This window comes from Drosophila miranda, chromosome XL (genome assembly GCF_003369915.1).
Source record: "Drosophila miranda strain MSH22 chromosome XL, D.miranda_PacBio2.1, whole genome shotgun sequence".
Taxonomy (NCBI): domain Eukaryota; kingdom Metazoa; phylum Arthropoda; class Insecta; order Diptera; family Drosophilidae; genus Drosophila; species Drosophila miranda.
Genome location: NC_046673.1, coordinates 17,296,485 through 17,314,176, shown reverse-complemented (window position 1 = coordinate 17,314,176; position 17,692 = coordinate 17,296,485). Strand labels below are relative to the sequence as shown.

At 45.2% G+C, this 17,692-nt stretch overlaps 1 protein-coding gene across 4 annotated transcripts in view; it reads left to right on the top strand.

Moving 5' to 3' along the window:
• LOC108163093 (sex determination protein fruitless) overlaps positions 1-17,692 on the top strand; it is a 128,466-nt gene that overhangs the window by 36,941 nt on the left and 73,833 nt on the right. Inside the window, exons 1-2 of one of the 4 annotated variants that reach the window (XM_033395729.1) lie at positions 1,522-1,645; positions 2,323-2,580. The exons of the other annotated variants lie outside the window; for them this stretch is intronic. The gene's annotated coding sequence lies outside the window, so the exon portion shown is untranslated. Of the gene's footprint in view, positions 1-1,521; positions 1,646-2,322; positions 2,581-17,692 lie in introns of those variants that run through there. 4 annotated transcript variants of the gene reach the window in all.

The window sequence follows — 17,692 nt, the reverse complement described above, 5'->3', positions numbered from 1 at the left end:
TCTTTGTAAAGAAGTAAAGATATTCCTAAGAAATGTTTTATAGTATATTATCATTCATAGGATCGATGGATCTGCAAGGGTATCAAAGGATTCCCTTTCACGTTTCACGTTTCGCGTTTCCCGTTTGATGTTTGTGGCGATTTTGGGCGATTTTTGTTCGTTCTTTTTGCGCAACAAATAGCGAAAAATAGCTCAACAAATAAAAACCGTACCGTACAGGGGTGGCTGTGGGTACGTACCGAGCACCGGGGTTTTCTCTAAGCAACATTTGCGAGTACGTGCGAGATTCGAATGGTTTTTGCTGGTTTTTCGGGGCATCGGTTTTTGTTGCCGATTTCGCTAAGAAAATTTCAACAATTTGTGCACTTTCTTTTGTTTGCGAGCAAACTGTTTGTGGAGGGAGGGGGTTTGCCGGTGGGGGCGTGTTGGCAACAGCTGCTATTGGCGTTCGCTGTCGTTGGCTGCCAATGGGTTAAGTTTTCAAGGGCACGCGCGTGCTTTCGCGGAATGGAATGGTCACGGGCTGTGGCGGTGGGCGCTGCGGGGGGGAGTGGGGAAGAACTGTACATATTATACACGCGCTCACTCGCCCTCTCTCGCTCTCTCTCTATTCGCACGTCTAACGCGATCAGTTACACTTGCCAGTCGCACACATACACACCCACAAACGCACACCCATTCCCTCTCACTAGCTAGCGACTTTTTCTTGCTCTCTCTCGCACGCGTTTGGCCTTGCACTTACGCTGCGTTTCGATGCCGACGACGCTACGCCGACGCCAGCAACCAGCAACCGCTCTGCACTTCCGCACACACGACAAGCGACGCGACGGCAAGCCACGAACCCCACGACGTCGCCTCGTCGGCCCCCGAACAGCTGACGAAGCGTGGCAGCCAAATGCCACCTCTCTCTCTCTCTCGCTTACGCTTACACTGCTGCTGCTGGTGCTGTTGTTTCTGTTGCTGTTGCTGGTGCTGCTGGTGCCTACTCTCTTGCTCGCTCTACATCTCTACGGCGGCAAATGCAGCGAAAAGTGAAAAGCTTGCGAAAAGAATGTTAGAATCAGTGCTGACACTGCGATAAATAGCTAAACTATTACAGCTAAAACATTTAGCTTTGAAATAAATACTCTCAATACTAAGAGAATAGGTATGTGATTAAAAGTTCTCTAAAATATTAGATGGGAGGATTACCTTTTACCAACTTGAACCAGCCATATATGTGGAACAAAGTGAGTTCATTAGAACTGCCTCTAGGGCACGAGCCCTCTAAAACTTGCCCAGATTTGCTAGCCTTTTTCGCGGCGGCATCACTGGCTAGAACAAGCCGGCGCAGAGCTGGCTGCAGCTGCGTTTGCCGTCGTCTCTGCTGCGGCTGCCCATCGTCAATTTGTATTTCATTTATTTTGTTGTTGCTTTTGCTGCTATTGCTATTTTTTTTCTTCTCTGTGTGTTGTTTTTCTTTTTTTTCTCTATCGTTACTCGTTTTCATTTCGCTGCTGCGGTTTCAGTTGTCATTTTACTACGGCCGCTGTTAGTTAGTTATTTGTGTGCGTCGTCGTTGCCCGTGTGCCCGTGCCCGAGCCCGTCCGTTGCAGTCGCCGTTCGCGTCGCTGTTGCACCCAGCAGCGCTGACGTTGCATACGAAGTTTGGGCCACGCATCTAAGCCACGCACAGTACCCCCCCCTCCAGCACCCACTTTCCCCTCCCCACCCCCCTCCCATTTGCCCGAGAACTGCATCCGCAGAAGCAGCAGCAGCCACATCCGCTTCCTGGGCCTGCGCAGGCGTTAAAGCATCTGTTAAACGAGACATTTAATAGCTACAGTTTCTTAGAAAATACCAAAAAAATATGCCACTTCCTATTCAAGAGGTGAACATTCTTATGCATTTGCTGCTGCACCGACGGCACAGCAAAGTCTGAAGAATGAATCAATTTCCGCCATTCAAACGGATTATTCCATTGGGCGTCTTCATTTTCGTGCCACAAATACCGACTGGGAAAAGGCCTACAACGTGCAACATCGCCTCCTTTTCGGGTGGTGCTGCTGCGGTTTCGGAGCGATCTTTTCAAGGCTACACGTGTTTTTGTCGTCCCCATCGGAGCCAACGCAGCCCCACTGTCGCTGGCGTCGCTGCTGCTGCTGGCGTCGTCGTCATCGCGTCTGCGTCGCGTCTACGTGTTCAAAAGCAAAAATTCCTTGCAGTTCGTGCTCTTCCCTTCATAATTTCCCACAAATTATTCCCCAAAACATTTATTTTTTGTTTTTGTTTTTGTTCGGTAACTTTTTTTTTTTTTTGCTCGTTTTTGTGTAATTTACATAGCGCACGAAATATCTACAACAACAACAAAATAAATAAATAAATATATACACATATTGTTAATGAAAGTTGAAGGAAACAAAGAAAAAAAAGTAAAGAAAGCAAAGCGGCCAAAAATTCGGAAAAATAATACGGGATCTACTTGTCCCTAATCTTGTTTCGGGTTTCAGTGCAGCACATATTTTGTTAGCCCCAAAACTATTATTATTATTAATAATAATTATTTTACTTTGACGCTGCCTGCTGCATACAGCACACAGGGTGAGTGGCGACTCGCGAGAGTTGAAGATCTAATCGTATTGCATGTGGCACACATGGCGTATGCGTCATCCGTCATGCGGATGGGTGGCACATCACGCATACGCAGTGTGTATGTGCGTGTGTGCATGGCCTCAATTTAGATGCAAGTTCAAGGTGGAATTTATTGAAAGAAATAAGAAAGGTAGAACCTATAGAAGTCTAGCCTCTACAGCGGTACAGTACCCCCTAGTAACCAGTGATGCCCGACCCTAAACCAATCAATGCCGCCCAATATTGTAAGGACTAGTCCTGAGTAAACATCAAACAATCTTCTGAGTAAATAACTGTTGCCGTGTAGCCAACTAAAAAATAAAATCTATCTTCTATCTATAGAATAAAAGAATCTCAAAAGAAAAACGAAATTCTGGGATTACCCTACTATATATATTGTGTTCATTCGATGTATGAATGCATTTTTCTGCTTATATGTTGTATATTATGTATTTATTGTTGAATTCTTTGATATTTGATTGCAGCAGACTTTCTGTCGTTTACTTATAGAACTGCCTTGAACTGTGGACAAAAATGAAAATTTCATTTTATTTTATTTTATTATTATTATTATTGCCGGCTTTCGGGGCTTTATCAGTCATTGTACCTGTGGCTATTATCACTCCTCGCAGAAGCCGTAGAAACAAAAGCAAAACCGAAAAGGAATGAAATTTGAAATTTGAAATCTACCCAGAATTCAATTAGAAACACAAAATTTTCAACAGCAGCCTAGACATTTTGGTTGGAAATTGCATGTGCAAGTGGCTTTTGGCGATAAACGCTGACAGAGGCGTCGACAGCGACAGCAGCAGAAGCAGCGATAGCGACAGCAGCAGCCAAAGTTGGAAGTCTCTTTGGAAGTGTCTTGAGATAAGGCGAGGAGGCAAAGTGCGCTGTTTAGTCGTCGTCGTCCAAGTGTGGGAGGAGGAGCGCCTAGCGCGCTAGAGGGAAGAGCAGGGCATGCGTGTGTGATAAGCCAAGATCGTTAGAGGAATGAGGAAGAGAGAGAGAGAGACAGACACATCGAGATAGAAAGATAGAGAGAGACAAGGGTATGCGCGGATTCCCATTGGTATACTTTTTCACTATTTTACCGATTATCTATCAATCATATTTATAGATCTGATTGGAAATTAGATCATTTTCAATAATTTATTAACTATTTATCGATTATTAGTGAACCATCAACCGATAAATCACTAGATCATTAGATTACCTTTGGAATCTTTTTCATTTTTCTCTATTTTAGTGGCATATCAAGCGATTAATCAATGTTTTCGATTATTAATCGATCAATTTTTAGATCACAAGAAAAATTCAAACATTTTAGACTATTTTGGTGGTATATCCATATATCAGGGTTTTATCGTTTTTTTTTTGTCAATCATAAATCGATAAATTAATCGATACATTTGTAGACCCCTCGGGGATATAGTTTTCATCAACCGAAAAATTTTAAAATTTCTGTCGAATTTTTGTTTCCTTAAGATCTGCGTAGATGATACACCTACATACTCGTATATATATATTGTAATATTCTCAGATCTATGTAAATGGTATTCCATAGTCGGTTAGTGTGCTTTACACTGTTTTTGGTTTTGTTTGTTGTTGTATTTCTGCTCTGCTTAATGCAGCGCAACGAATTGCGGCGAGCGGCAAAAAAGCTTTTCATCAGCCCCCACAGCTAGCAACGTACAAGGCAACAACAACACACCCAGACACACCGCAACGTGGCAGCCAGAACAACAACAACAACAAAAACAAGAGCAGGAAAAACATTTTCCCACGATTTGACTACGGCGACTATGACGTTCGTCACCTAAAGCGAGAGAGAGAGAGAGAGAGAGAGAGAGAGGCACCAGCCCCTCCCAATTACAGGCCTTCCCTCTTCCGCCCATGAGATGTGATGAGGAGGGCCGCCTCTCCCACTCACGGGACTCATCAAAATGCAAACGCCTTTCCATTCATCTCCCTCGTCGTCCCCCTCTTGCCGATCATTTTGCAGTACAATCTCTTTCGCATTTAGGGAGAACAGGAGGATCATGTACTTCCCTTTTGGTTATGCAAAATTTTTGGAAAAGGAAAAGGCACACAATATGACAGGGAAATAAAGACTAGAGCAAAAGTGTTGACAGAAAGCCCTTTTTAGGTTTGCAAAGGTAAATGATTTCGATTGCTCATTGATGAGTCAGTTATTCAGTTCTATTTGGCTTACTACTCGATATTTAGTCGATATTGAACCGATATTTAGTCGATATTGAACCGATATTTACTTTCGACTTTGTTGATTAAACAGGTTTTGTAGAGGTTCTTTCGAAATGTCAACTTTCTTACTATGTTAGTGGTATATCGATAGTTAATAAGAGATTTATTGATCATTAATCGATCACTTTAAAATTTTTGCATCGATTTTAAAGCCAGCTCTTGTCAATTCATATTTAAGTCTTAAATCGATTGATTATCAGAGTTTTATCGATATTAGACGATCACTTTAAAATTTTTGCATCGATTTTAAAGCCAGCTCTTGTCAATTCATATTTAAGTCTTAAATCGATTGATTATCAGAGTTTTATCGATATTGGACGATCATTAGTCGTTAAATTTCAACTTTTTACATCCATTTGTAATCGAACTCTTTTCAATTGATAATTTTTTCTCTCTATGGCTTGTGAGATACTTTATTTTCGATTATTTCTAGATCATTTATCGATATCGATTGAATATTGATCGACCACTTTACACTTTTTTTCAACGATTTTTAATCGAAACTCCAACTATCACTTTTGGTGGATTTTTTGTGTAGTTTTTGTTTTCGTAGAGCAGTGCTAGTAATCTCACTCTAGTACCATTCGCCTGCACGACGCTTATTCACGCTTACCTTCACCGCTCAGTGCACTTTTTGCCAACCCCCGTGAAGCCCTCCCTCAGACCCCCCGCCACCTCCCACCGCCCATTCGTCATTCGCTTAAAATGGGTGTGGGAAAGTGGGCGGAGCAAAAAAAAAATGGTGTCTGTGTTGTCATCGTCATCGCATGGTCCCCGTGTTGGCAGCGACGGCGTTGCCCGTCAACGCTCTTCGTGTTTGTTGTTTGTTTGTTAGCTTTTTAGCCCTCTCTCTTTCTTCTCTTTGCCTTTATCACTCACTCTATCGCTCTTTTCGTTGTAATTGCATTTGTACAATAAATAAAATGAAATGCAGCTGAAGGCACTTTATTGTACCACATAGAAATGGCTGTTGACTTGTTTTTGGTGGAGACCATGCGACACGCGTTCTTTAATTGAATGTGGATCATATCTCTTACACACACCCCAAACCCATTCATTCACACGCTCTTGGGGCACGTCTCCCTCTTTTGGCAGTTTCTCACACTTTTTTTTATACCAAAAATCGTGAAGTGTGAGGATATCCCTGACTCTGAGAGAGTCTTCCTTCCCTTTCACAGTGTGGCTTAGCAGTAGGTACTATTTCTCCGCTCTTGTGTAGAAGTCCCCCTTCGAATTGATCTGGAAATTTGCCACAATCGCTTTTTATTAGCACCACTCGCAAGGTCAGAACTCCCCGCTCCAGCAAAATCGAAGTTGCCGCCAGTTCTAGAACGCTGTTCTGTGGCTGTCATTATGAATGGGTTTAATCAATTTTTGCAGAATGGGAGAGTGAGAGAGAGAGAGAGAGAGAGAGAGGAGAAGGCCATTGTGTTGCACAGGGGCTCGGGAGGGGGGCGGGCTCTGACAGGTCGCGCAAGTGTTTGCACTTGACTCCGCACCATCGGTTGCCATTATATATCTTGGGCTGGCATTCTCCCAATCCTATTCCCATTTTGATTCCGATTCCGATTCTGAATTGAATTGCCGCTTAATTGCAGAGCAGGCCCGACCATTCCCCCAACACCAGCACATGTGGTTAGGGTCCATAGTCCAGGCCATTATTTGCCCAGCCCCATAGATGATGGTTCAGAAATCTCGCAGTCGGTAGAGTTACAATGGTGCTGTCGGCCGCTTTTGTGGGGCACCGCCTGATTGATTGTCTATTAATAAGAGTTGCCATCTCTTCATCTTTTGCCTCCGAACTGAAATTAACTTCTTTCCTCTTTTCATTTCATTGCAGGTGAGTTTTGCAACGTGGTCGCACTAGTCCGACGAGTAGTAGCTCTAATTGAACGTGTAATTTGGGTAAGCCTGAGATTGAGAAAGAAAAACGACATTAGCTGACGCTTCGACGAGACTGTACTTCGTGATTCATTCGTGTGACTCCTGAGTGTTGATTCGTTGTAATAGTTGTCCATAAGTGAACGGAGAAATGCCTTACGAATGCAACGAACATTTTACTATGAAATTCCAAATAAATATACCGAAATGCTAAGCCACACTGGGATAGAGAGTGAGAGATAGAGCTAATTCTGCTCTGCATCTCCGTTACACTTCTCTTTCCCTATCTCTAATGGGATCTAACGCGACTCTTTGCTGCTAAGCCACTCTGTAAAAGAGAGAGGAAGTGTGAGTGAGCGATGGATTAAGAAGAGATTTAATGATCGATTGATGCGCATATCATAGATCCCTACGATCGTAGTCCTAACAACTGAACTCATGAAAAAAGTTTATTAATTCCCCCCTATGTGGTTTGCCCATCAATTTCTGTTTTCGGTTATCTTCTCTCTTTTTTTTAGACAGCTGCAAAAGTGTTCTTTGAAATTCGCGCGTGCCAAAAATAAATTTCAACTTAAAATTACAAAAAAAAAAAAACGATGATAATGGCCAGTGGCTGCGGCAGGGGCAGGGGCAGGAGTTGCAGTCTTCCTCCTCCGAGAGCGCTCCTTTCATTATGTTTCGATGTTACCTGCTGACTTCTGTTTCGTTTCGGCTTTTTATGGCCCAAACGGCGGGCAACGGGAGAACGGGAACCCTTCCTTGTCTTGAGACCTCTCCATTCATTTCATTGCCCTTGGCAGCTGTTTGTCGTTTCGTTTTGTTGACCCAAATTTTCTTAACTGAAGATTTCTATCAGTTTGAGGCTGGCCTGGAAATTTGTTTATATATCGATCCTCCAGATCAACTTTTAGGGGTGCTGCAACCCTTTTGTCCCTCCGTCTCTCTCTCTCTCTCTCTCTTTGTGTCTCCCGCGGCTAGTGAAAGTTTGTTGGCGCGTGACACTCAAGAGAGCAGACAGCTTTTACCTAACTGTACAATGAAAGGTGACCGTTAGGTTCTTAACCCTTTGTTCCCCTTTCGACCGTGAGATCAATTAATCAGCCGGAAGTGCAGCAAGAGATCCATAGATAACCGTTAAGTTTACAGTTGGTTTCCCCAAATTGCAAGTGAAAGTTGTACCCCTGTCTCGTAGGTGTGGCATCTGTTCCAAAAAGGGTTGTTCCGGTTTCGTTGTGTCAATCAGGGGATCACCATTGTTTTTTAGGTCAGTTCCAGGGGGACGATATATGTACCGTTTACAATGAAAATTCTGGTCACAGGAATTGATTTGAGAAGAATACAAAATATTCCGTGTTCCACTAGTTCCACTGGTTTACTGTTCAAATTTACTCTAAGCGAATAGACATATATTTATTTATGGCCGAAGAAAATGAGAGAAAAAAATCTCTGGCAATTAAATTTGCAATATTCTCAGTTAAACTCTCACCGTTAAATCGTCTCAGTGAAAGGCACACGCACACACACACATACACTCGCACACTCGTACATTCCATTACCATTCCGTTCTATTGCAATCCAATTTGGGTACTGGACATGTTAAAAGCATTAATCAATCATATAGGAAAAATATGTATGTTTGTACATTTCTATGTATTTTTTGTTCTTGCCTTGATCTGGGGCGTTATCTCAGTTAATGAAGCATAATTTGTAACCAAACTTCAATGAGAGAGGGAGAGCAAGAGAGAGAGAGAGAGAGAGAGAGAGAGGAGAGACGACTGTGTGTGCCCACAGAGATAGAGGAGACTCTGAGAGGACGATTCATCTTTTAATTACCGCGTTGAAAGGCAACATTTTTCATCGCCACATCGATGGGTGCAGACACACACACACACACACACGCCACCTCTCTCTCTCTCTATTGCACTCCCTCTTTCTTACTCTCTCACTCTTCGAATAGAAGCTATCTCCCTCTAACGTTGCATTGCCTAAGCTGAATGGTTAACCCACGCATGCCTGAGCAATTTAGTGTGTTAAGGCTTTTGCACTAAAATAAATCTACAGCGATTTGTTTGTTTGCACAAGCCTCTCTGCCTGCCCGCTCTTTCGCTCTCCGTTAACGGCCTGCGGGGCCTACACTAAATATAACAGTCTTTTGCTGTGCGTCTCCCGCCCTCCCCCTCTCCAGGGGTGTTATTTATCATAAAAAATTGCTCAGATTTGTTTTGCGACGGGCAAAGACATGACGCTCATTTGTTAGAGCAACGGGCAACGGCAAAAAAAAAAAAAATAGTAAAAAATAAAAAAATAAAACCAGCAACGGCTGCGCGCGCTCTGAAAGCTTTCTCTCTTTCGTTGGGACTGCAGTTGCACAGAGTTGCACTGCTCTTTCAGCCTCTCTCCTCTGACTACCACTCCATTCAATCGTCCGATTCTCCTTTAGCATGTGTTCTCTTTTCTGGATACCCATTGGGAGGGGCTGCCTATGCTAGTTTTTATCAAATGTGGGACCCTCTCTTTTGTTTGTGAATATTAATACGGGTATTCCCATTAAACATTACAAAGGAATCGAAAACAGGGTATCCAAACATTCGGTATCGCCTTCTGACTACGCTGCTGCTTCTGCTGCTGCTGCTCCTGCTGTCGACGGCGTCTTGGCACGGCCCAAAGTTCAACGCAAATATAATCTGTCAAATAATTTATCAGTGTTTGCTGATGATGATGCTCCGGAGAGGTGATCTCTCCCTCCCTCTCCACCGCACCTTTCCTCTTTTAGCATATTCTAAAGTTCATTTCTGTGGCGACTTCTCTGAAGAGGATGGAATGATGATGATGATCAAGCAGCAGGAGGAGAAGAAGGAGAACTTCCCTTCTGTTTGCACATGCTCAAAAAGAGAGAGAGAGACGAGTCGAAGCGTCGACACGGCAGAAGATTAGGAAGCATCGATTTTATTCAAAAGTTTTTTCAATGCAATTGTGTCTCCTCTTCTGCTTCTGCTTCGGTCTCTGCTTTTATTTACACTACAGTCAAACACTCTGGGCTGTACTCGCTCTCTGTCTCTCTCTCTCGAAAGGAGAGCGGGGAGGCGAGCGGTATGAAGCCATTCTACTCCACGATGCTGAGGAATCTATGATTTTTAAACAAAAATCGGTATCTGTATTTTTGTGAACCTTCTTGTAAGCTGGGATCTGTGTTTTCTTCTTCTTGATTCCTCTTCCGGTTGCTGCCGCCGACTTTATTCAGATTCCTTATGGTATCTGCCCTCTGCCTCTGCCCTCTGCCTTGGGATCATAACGTTTTATTCGTATGGGCATTACCTCTGCTCTGCTCTGCTCTGCTCTGCTCTGCTCTGCTCTCTCGCTTGCGCTGACTGCATTCGTTTTCGTTCGGCTTCTGTGCCTTCGGTGGGCTCTGCTCTCTGTTCTGCCCGCCTGATCCTCCGCCAACGCTGACTGCAAGGAAAATCTCATTCCATTAGGATTCCTCGTGTGGCTCTGCCTCGGCTTACGCTGACTGCATTTATGCTGATTGTCGATTCCCGTTGCTCTTCTTTTGCTCTGTTGTCACCCCGTCTCTGTTGCTCTCGTTTGCTAAATGCTTTCAATTGTTTGTTGTGGCTTTTTGGCTCTGATCTCAGCATCATCGGCATGCACTTGTGTGCATCCTCTGTGTGTGTGTGTGTGTGTGTGCCTGCTCTCAAACAGAAACGATTAAATTATCTCAAGGTTACACGCGCGCAACGCTTTTTGTTGTTGTGTCGCTACTTCTTTGCCCTTACTCACTGGGCTGCACTCCTCTCTCCCTCTCTCTTTGTTTGCGTTCTGATAAGTTTGCTTGCATTGCACATCTCTGCTCTCTCTCCCTCGCTCTTCCTTGCTTAAATGATGACTTTTCAACCCATGATATTTTTATAATTTCAAATCAAATTTTGCCATTTTCCCATTTGTCATACTTCCTATCACAATCCAAAATGTTCTACTCATAAAAGTGCCGGTTTAAAGGGTATGATGCAACCGGCTTTTTAAAGCTAAGAATTCTCTTCCTTGTTTTCTTCTTTTTCTTCTTTTTCTGATTGTTTTTTTTATGGCCCTGTGGCTGCCCTACAGACCCAAAAACCAACAACGGAAGCTGGAAAGGGAACCTGTAAGAATGGGTCCTACAACGGGGCCTCCCTTCTATCCCCGCCCTCTCCATCCATGCTTTTTTTCCTCGTTGGTGGACCAGACACCTGTTTGCCCTTTTGGCTCATCGATTTATCGTTTGTTAACCTGGCAATCGGCATCGGAATCAGAATCGTGCCCGCTACTCCTGTTTCGGCTGCTTCTGCTGCCTCTCCTCTCTGTTTGTGAATTGATGAATGATATTACAAGGGGACTGTGCTGCTGCTGCGGCTGCTGTTCCTTGTTCCCTGCTCAACATGTTGCTGGTCACGTGCTCTTTTGATATTGAGCGGCAACAGGTGTTGCTGGTGTTGCCTCCCGGCCGCCGATTCCGCCGACGCCGCCGCCGCCTCATGTGATTGCCGCAGAGATTTGTGTTTATTGCGAGAGCTGCAACAATTTTAATAGCCTTTTGGCGGCAGCGGCAACAACTGAAAAACATTTTGGGGGCTCCAGTTAAACGGGATCTAAGACGATCTGTAGCCGTTCGCTTATGGGAACATTTTGTTAAAGTTAAACCAAAAGCCCTGAAAAGGATAATTAAACGCCCCCAAAGGCGTTCTCTATCAATGCTACAGGATGCTGTACAGGACACTGTAGAGGACTTTCTCTAAGAGTCTGAAATGAATATTTTTCCCAAGCAAAAATAACAATATCTTTGAAATCATAAAACTAATACCTTGAGTCTCTCATCAGCCACAAAGCAACTTGCAGCAGCTGCACCACAATTGATAAGAATAATAGCAGCCAGCAGCCAGCAGCAGCAGCAGCATGTGGCAGACACAAACGAAAGAAATAAAGAAAGAAATATTTCAAGTGCATGCCACATTCCCAAGAAGCAGCCACACAAAAATAAAAAGAACAAGCACTAACAATGACTGGGAAACGTCTCTCTGAGAAATGTGTTTCCATTCCCATTCCAGCGAGAGTTGACACCTACGCGTAAAACCGAATCATACACTGAAAGAAAACGAATAGATGACATATATATAATGAAACAGATCGTGGATCGAAGCAAAGGAGTCCCAGAATTAATTTTCCTACACAGCAGTGCATTTGTTCTATCGATTAATGTGGCTTATCATCGATATATGCTTTAAAATCGCTGATAAATCGAAGTCCATTGATTAATATAGATCTTTCAGCGATCTCTCTGATCTTCCTGCTCTCAGCGATGAAACAAGGCTAAAATAATTTAATTTGTTTCAAACTTAATCGATAATCTATCGAAAAATCGATTACTTTCTACGAGTAGTAGGACGATTTCTTCTGTACATTTATTAGTGCTGTCTGAGAATCTGGCATCAGTTTGGGGGCTTGGGTATTGCATTTTGCTAACGATGCGCGCGTGTCAACAACATGTTGTTGTTGCTGCTGTTGTTTGTGTTGCTGCAACAGTTGTTGGCACAAATGTTGCTCCTGTTGCTGCTGCTGCTGCTGTTGCTGCTGATGCTGTTGTCGTTTGTATCATTAGTCAAAAGAAACCAAGTCAGAGACTGGCAATCAGCAGCCCCGTATGTTGGCCAAATCAATTGCAAGTTGCAGTTGCAGTTGCAGGAGTAGCTGCCACTGCTGCTGCCGCTGTTGATTGTGTCAACGACAAGAGCAACACAGCAGCAACAATAGACTTAAGTCTAGGCATGATTCATGGACATGGCGATGCAGCTTTTTCCCATTTGTGCGAAGGAGGAGGAGGAGGAGTAGCACTACACGAGTGCTGCATGAGAGAGGGTCTGCAAGCTGCAACACCCACACACAGCAAAGATGTGCAGCACAGGGGGAAAAAAAAGGCAGCAACACACACGCTAATTGTGTGTGAAAGCAGAAACTCCTTGCAGCATTTGCCCATACGCCCACGTGTCCAAATCGAGGAGTCTTTTGAGAGGGAGCCCCCCCCCCTCCATTTGGCATTTCCCTGTGGCATTTCCCTAGCATATTTAGCATTCGCACACACAACGCAATCATAACCATAAAAAGTCTCTCATTTTCTTGGCATCACTTTTTGGGGGGCTCTGTTTTTTTTTTGGTTTTTTTTTTTGGGGGGCTATTTTGAATGCGAAAAGCGCCAACCGGCCAACCCGCCAGCCGCTTTTGGTCAGAGCCTGGCCATAAAAGGAGCTTGTAAGTGCTACTGTTTTCCACCAACAGAGTGAAAACGGTAAAAATGCCGCATAATTTACGCAGGAAAAACAGTCGCCACACCGCCGTGCCACCAATGCCACATGCGAGTAAGGAAAAAAAAAAATACTATAATGCTCCCAGAAAACAAAAACAAAATGCGAATGCGAATGCGCTTTTCACTTTTTTCACAAATGGCCATGCAAATTACAAGACACATTAGCTCTCTTCTCTCTTGACCGTGTCTGTGTCTCTCTCTCTCTCTCTCTCTCAGTTTTTGTGGCAATCCTACGCCTAACCCCAAAAATGGGAGCAACAACAAAACGGAAATGCAACGTAGACAAACGACAAAAAATGTGTTTACAGCAGCTGCCACAAAAGCAGCAGCAGCAACAGCAGTACAAGCCACCGAAATGGTTTCTCTCCGACCAGAGTTGTCGCCTGTTTGGCGTCGAGAAATGTCCCCTAAGCGAAAGGCTACTGAAAGCACTTGCGGGAGGAGTTTTACTGAACGTTTGCCAGCAGAAAATCAGTTTGAACGTTGGATGGAGACAGCCCTAGCCCTTTCCAGCGAGCGTTGACAACCCTGGCTACTTATTAGCGAGGACTGCGAGGTAGCCGCCACAGAGTGGGGTGGCAGAGAGTCCAAGACTGCCACTGGGACTGCGAATCGGACTGGGACTTTGCGTTGCACGTTTCTTGTCGTTTTGGAGCGTTTGGAATGTTTAGTTAACCGTAAACAGAGTCGCAATGCGCCCGCGCCATTTTGGCATTGATTGCTGACCAGATGCACACACACACACACACGCACACATATGTGTTGCACATTTGCTGCCACTACACACACACACACAGAGAGAGAGAGAGAGAGAGACGACGTATCCTCTAGATGCGAGTTGGAGTAGAGAGTCAGTGGAGCGTGAATAACATTTGGTAATCATGGCACAAACACGAAAATGCATTAACCAAAATTGTGATCATAAATTTTCAATCGACACGCGGCGGGTGCTGTACCCGTACCCACTCCCCTGCTTCTGCCACCAGTCTCCGCCTGTACGAATGAGAGACTCTAGCGAGGGGGGGAAGGAGGGACTGGGAAACTGGACTACGGCAAGCAGAAGACGGAAGACTTTTTTTTGAGACTATCTAAGCCGAGTATTTCTCCTCTCTCTGGGCCTAAAGCATTTGCTGTTGCAGCTGCACACACATTCTTGGCCAGAGAAAGTTTTTGTTGCACAAGTGGCAGGCAGCAGGCGGCAGGCAGCAGCCTCCTCACATTCGCAGTTGCAGTTCCCTGTTGCTGTTGCATTTGCAGTTGCTGTTTGGGTCAGTTAAATGGCAAAGGCTGTGCCTTGCCTTCGCCATCGCCGTCGCCTCAGCGGCCGAATGGGGCAGAAGTGGAGTGCCAGTGCGAGTGCGATGCGTGGGCGTTGCAACAACACTCTGCCGCCAGCGGCCAGAGACCGAGCCCAAGAAGATGATGAAGGCCTAAGAGGCGGCTAAGAGATCGAACCAAATAAACAAATGATGCGGTATTGGATGGGAAGATTGGAAAGAGTTTTTGGCCTGGAAAATGTGTCCTTTCGCTTAGAGGAACCTTTGTTTGCCAAAGATACAGTATCTTTGTGTCAAGATACAGACATTCAAGGAATATTTCAACTGATGCGCTTTTTGGAACACTGGAATGGAGCAACAAAATGGAACAATGGCATGGAACATAATAATAATAATCATCAGAATCGGAATGTTGCATACGCTTGCCATCGGCTGATGATCCTGCAACATCCTCTCTCTCTCTCCTTAAGCCTGCTGTGGGTGTGTGTTCCCCTCTCTCCCTCTCCCTTCTGTCCACTCATCCACTCATTCAGTTAAGCTCTGCCCTCAACGCCCTCACAGCTTAATCAAAGCAATTTGTTGCAAGAGTTTGGCTCTGGCCGAATCCTTGTTGCCACAAAAACAAAAAAACAGCAGAAGAGTCCAGGGCTTAGTGGCGTGGCATATGCCACATGTGGTTGCCATTGTTTCTCTCTGTCTCTCTTCCTGTTTTTTTTTGGGGGGGACTCTTCGTTTCCTCTTTTTTTTTGGGTGTGTGATTTTTTGGTGAATTCTCCAAAAATGTCTAGTAAATGTTGCACCTCCTGCTGCTGGATGTTTCCTCCTCTGCTGCTGGATGTTGCTGCTGCATGTTGTTGTTGTTGTTGTTGTTGTTGTTGTTATGTATGTGTTTGTACAACGCCTTGAATGCGGCTTCTGTTGTCGGTTGTCGTTAGCCTGTTGCCTGCCTCTTGTTGCTGTTGTTGCTCTTGTTTCAGCATTCCTCACTTGGCCCACACTCATGTGGCACAGCCGCACACAGATACACAGATACACAGATACAGATACAGATGGAAGCGATAAAAATTTATTGAGCCGAGGCCTCTGGCCTGCTGCCACTGCCACTGCTGCTGCTGCCACTGCCACTGCTGCTGTTGCGGGGTCTCAGCTTTCAGCTTCAATTTCTGTGTTCTCCTTATACCCTTTTGGCCAGCAAGGGTAGCCTCTACCACACCAGAGACGGAGGAGTCTCGTGGCACAAAGCTCTTTGGGACTTGCCTCAAAGTGTATTAAAAGCTTCGGCCTTTTTCACTCTCACCCTCTCGCTGTCTCTCTCTCTCTCTCTGTCTCGCATTTTTTTGGGATTGTTGCAGCCGTTGTTTATTTTTATTGTTGCCCCAAAGAGAGGTGTTGTTGCGGCTCCTCGTGCTGTGGCAAGTTGTTGCTGCTGTTGTTGCTGCGTCTCAAAATCAATTGAGTTTAACTGCTTTTAATTTACTTGGAATTTGTGCGGCTTTAATGGATTTATGTCGGCTTATATGCTGGCTCTCTGTGGCTGTTGCTGCTGTTGCAGGTTGCTGTATGTTGTGGCAACAGTTTCTGCCGTTGCTGCTGCTGCTGTTGCTGTTGCTGCTGCCACACACACCACAGTATTAAAATTTATCATGTGCTAAAAACTTATCAATTAAATATATGCATAACATTGTTCCAGCTTTATTGAGAGCTCTCTTGTTGCAGGTTGCTGCTGCTGCTGCTGCTGCTGCTGCTGCTGCTGCTGCTGCTGTTGCTGCTGTGTTGCCCGGCAGCAACATCAATCAAAATGCAACCGTGCAACGTGCAACTTGATGTCGCGCGCAGCAATTTAGACATGCCTTGCCATGTTATTAACTAATTACAGGCGACTAATCTAAAAGGCCGCCACAGAAAAACAGGTGCCCCATGCCCATGCATCATGCCACAACCCAGCAGCAGCGGCCGCTGCAGCAGCTGCCTAATGAAAAGTGACATCTTGGCCACGACCAGGCCTAAACTGTCAACGTCTCTTGGCCCGGGCTTTTGTCTCCAGTGTCTCCTGTGTCGCCTCTCCTTTTTGCATAATCTGCCTCCTCCTGTGTGCCCCCTGCCCCTTGTGCATGTCTTGTCATTCGTCATTCTCCTGCTGGCGCTGCCGCTGCCACAGCTTTTGTGGCACGCTGCATGGATCTCGCTCAGGTGCATGGCCGCCAGCAGGCTACAGAAGATGTCGCCTCTCGGGCCTCGGCCCCGGCATCGGCATTGGCATTGGCATCGGTATCGGCCTCGGCCCACCCGCTAGACGATGGGGGACACATGGAACACATGTTGCACTTGTCTCTCAGTCTCTCTATAGCTTGTGGCACGCACTTGTTGCACATCACTCGCTGCGTCTGTGTGTCTGTTGTTGCCTCTTGTTGCCGGAAGCGGATTCTGTGTTAATTACAAAAGAACTCCTCTCTCTCGCAATGATTATGTTGCTGTGGCTGCCTCATGTTGCTGCTGTTCCTGTTGCAACTTCTGTTGCGTTGACATGCGTTGCTAAACGTGCCGCCGCCGGACACCCCACTACACACACACACACACATTCAAATGAGGCAAGCAAGAGAGAGGCTGTAGAGGCGCACTGACTGGATTTCCTTTCTGGCTGACATTGCGGCTTGTGGCATGGCGAATGTGCCTGCAAGATTATGAAAATTAGATATACAAATCAGCAAAAGGCGAACGGATGTGCCTCTGCCCGGCTGCCTGGCTGCCTGCCCCATCATGGGGCATCAACATTTTGATGCGTACAAGATCAAACAAGAAAGATGCAAACGATCAAGAGCGATGGCTCTGCCACTGCCCCGTCCAGAGCCGCAACGATTCAAGGATGCTCTACAAGATGCAAGATGTCAGATACAAGATACATCTGTGGCATGTATCTTAACAGCGGTTGCAATCACCAGTAAACATTGAAAATAACATTCAATTCTCAAGAACCGAAACCATATTCCAAAGGCTTCCAAAATGTTCCCCTAAGCGAAAGGATACATGCGTTCAAATTGACGCCAAGCTTTCCTTTTTGTTGTGGAACTTACTTCATGAGAGTATTACAGGGGTGGGGGCGGGGGCAGGGGCAGACCGGGCAACATGCAACACAACATGTTGCTGCGGGTCAGGGTCGAGAGATGTTGCAACTACATTTTTTTGTTCTAGCCTTAGCCATTTCTGGGTTTTTTTTTTTTGCTGGGTTTCTCTGGTTTCGGTCTCTCCGATGCTGTTGCTGAATGTTACTTTCGACAGTCGCTGTGGCTGTGGCACGTTGCCTGTCGACTGCGTAAATTGCTTACCA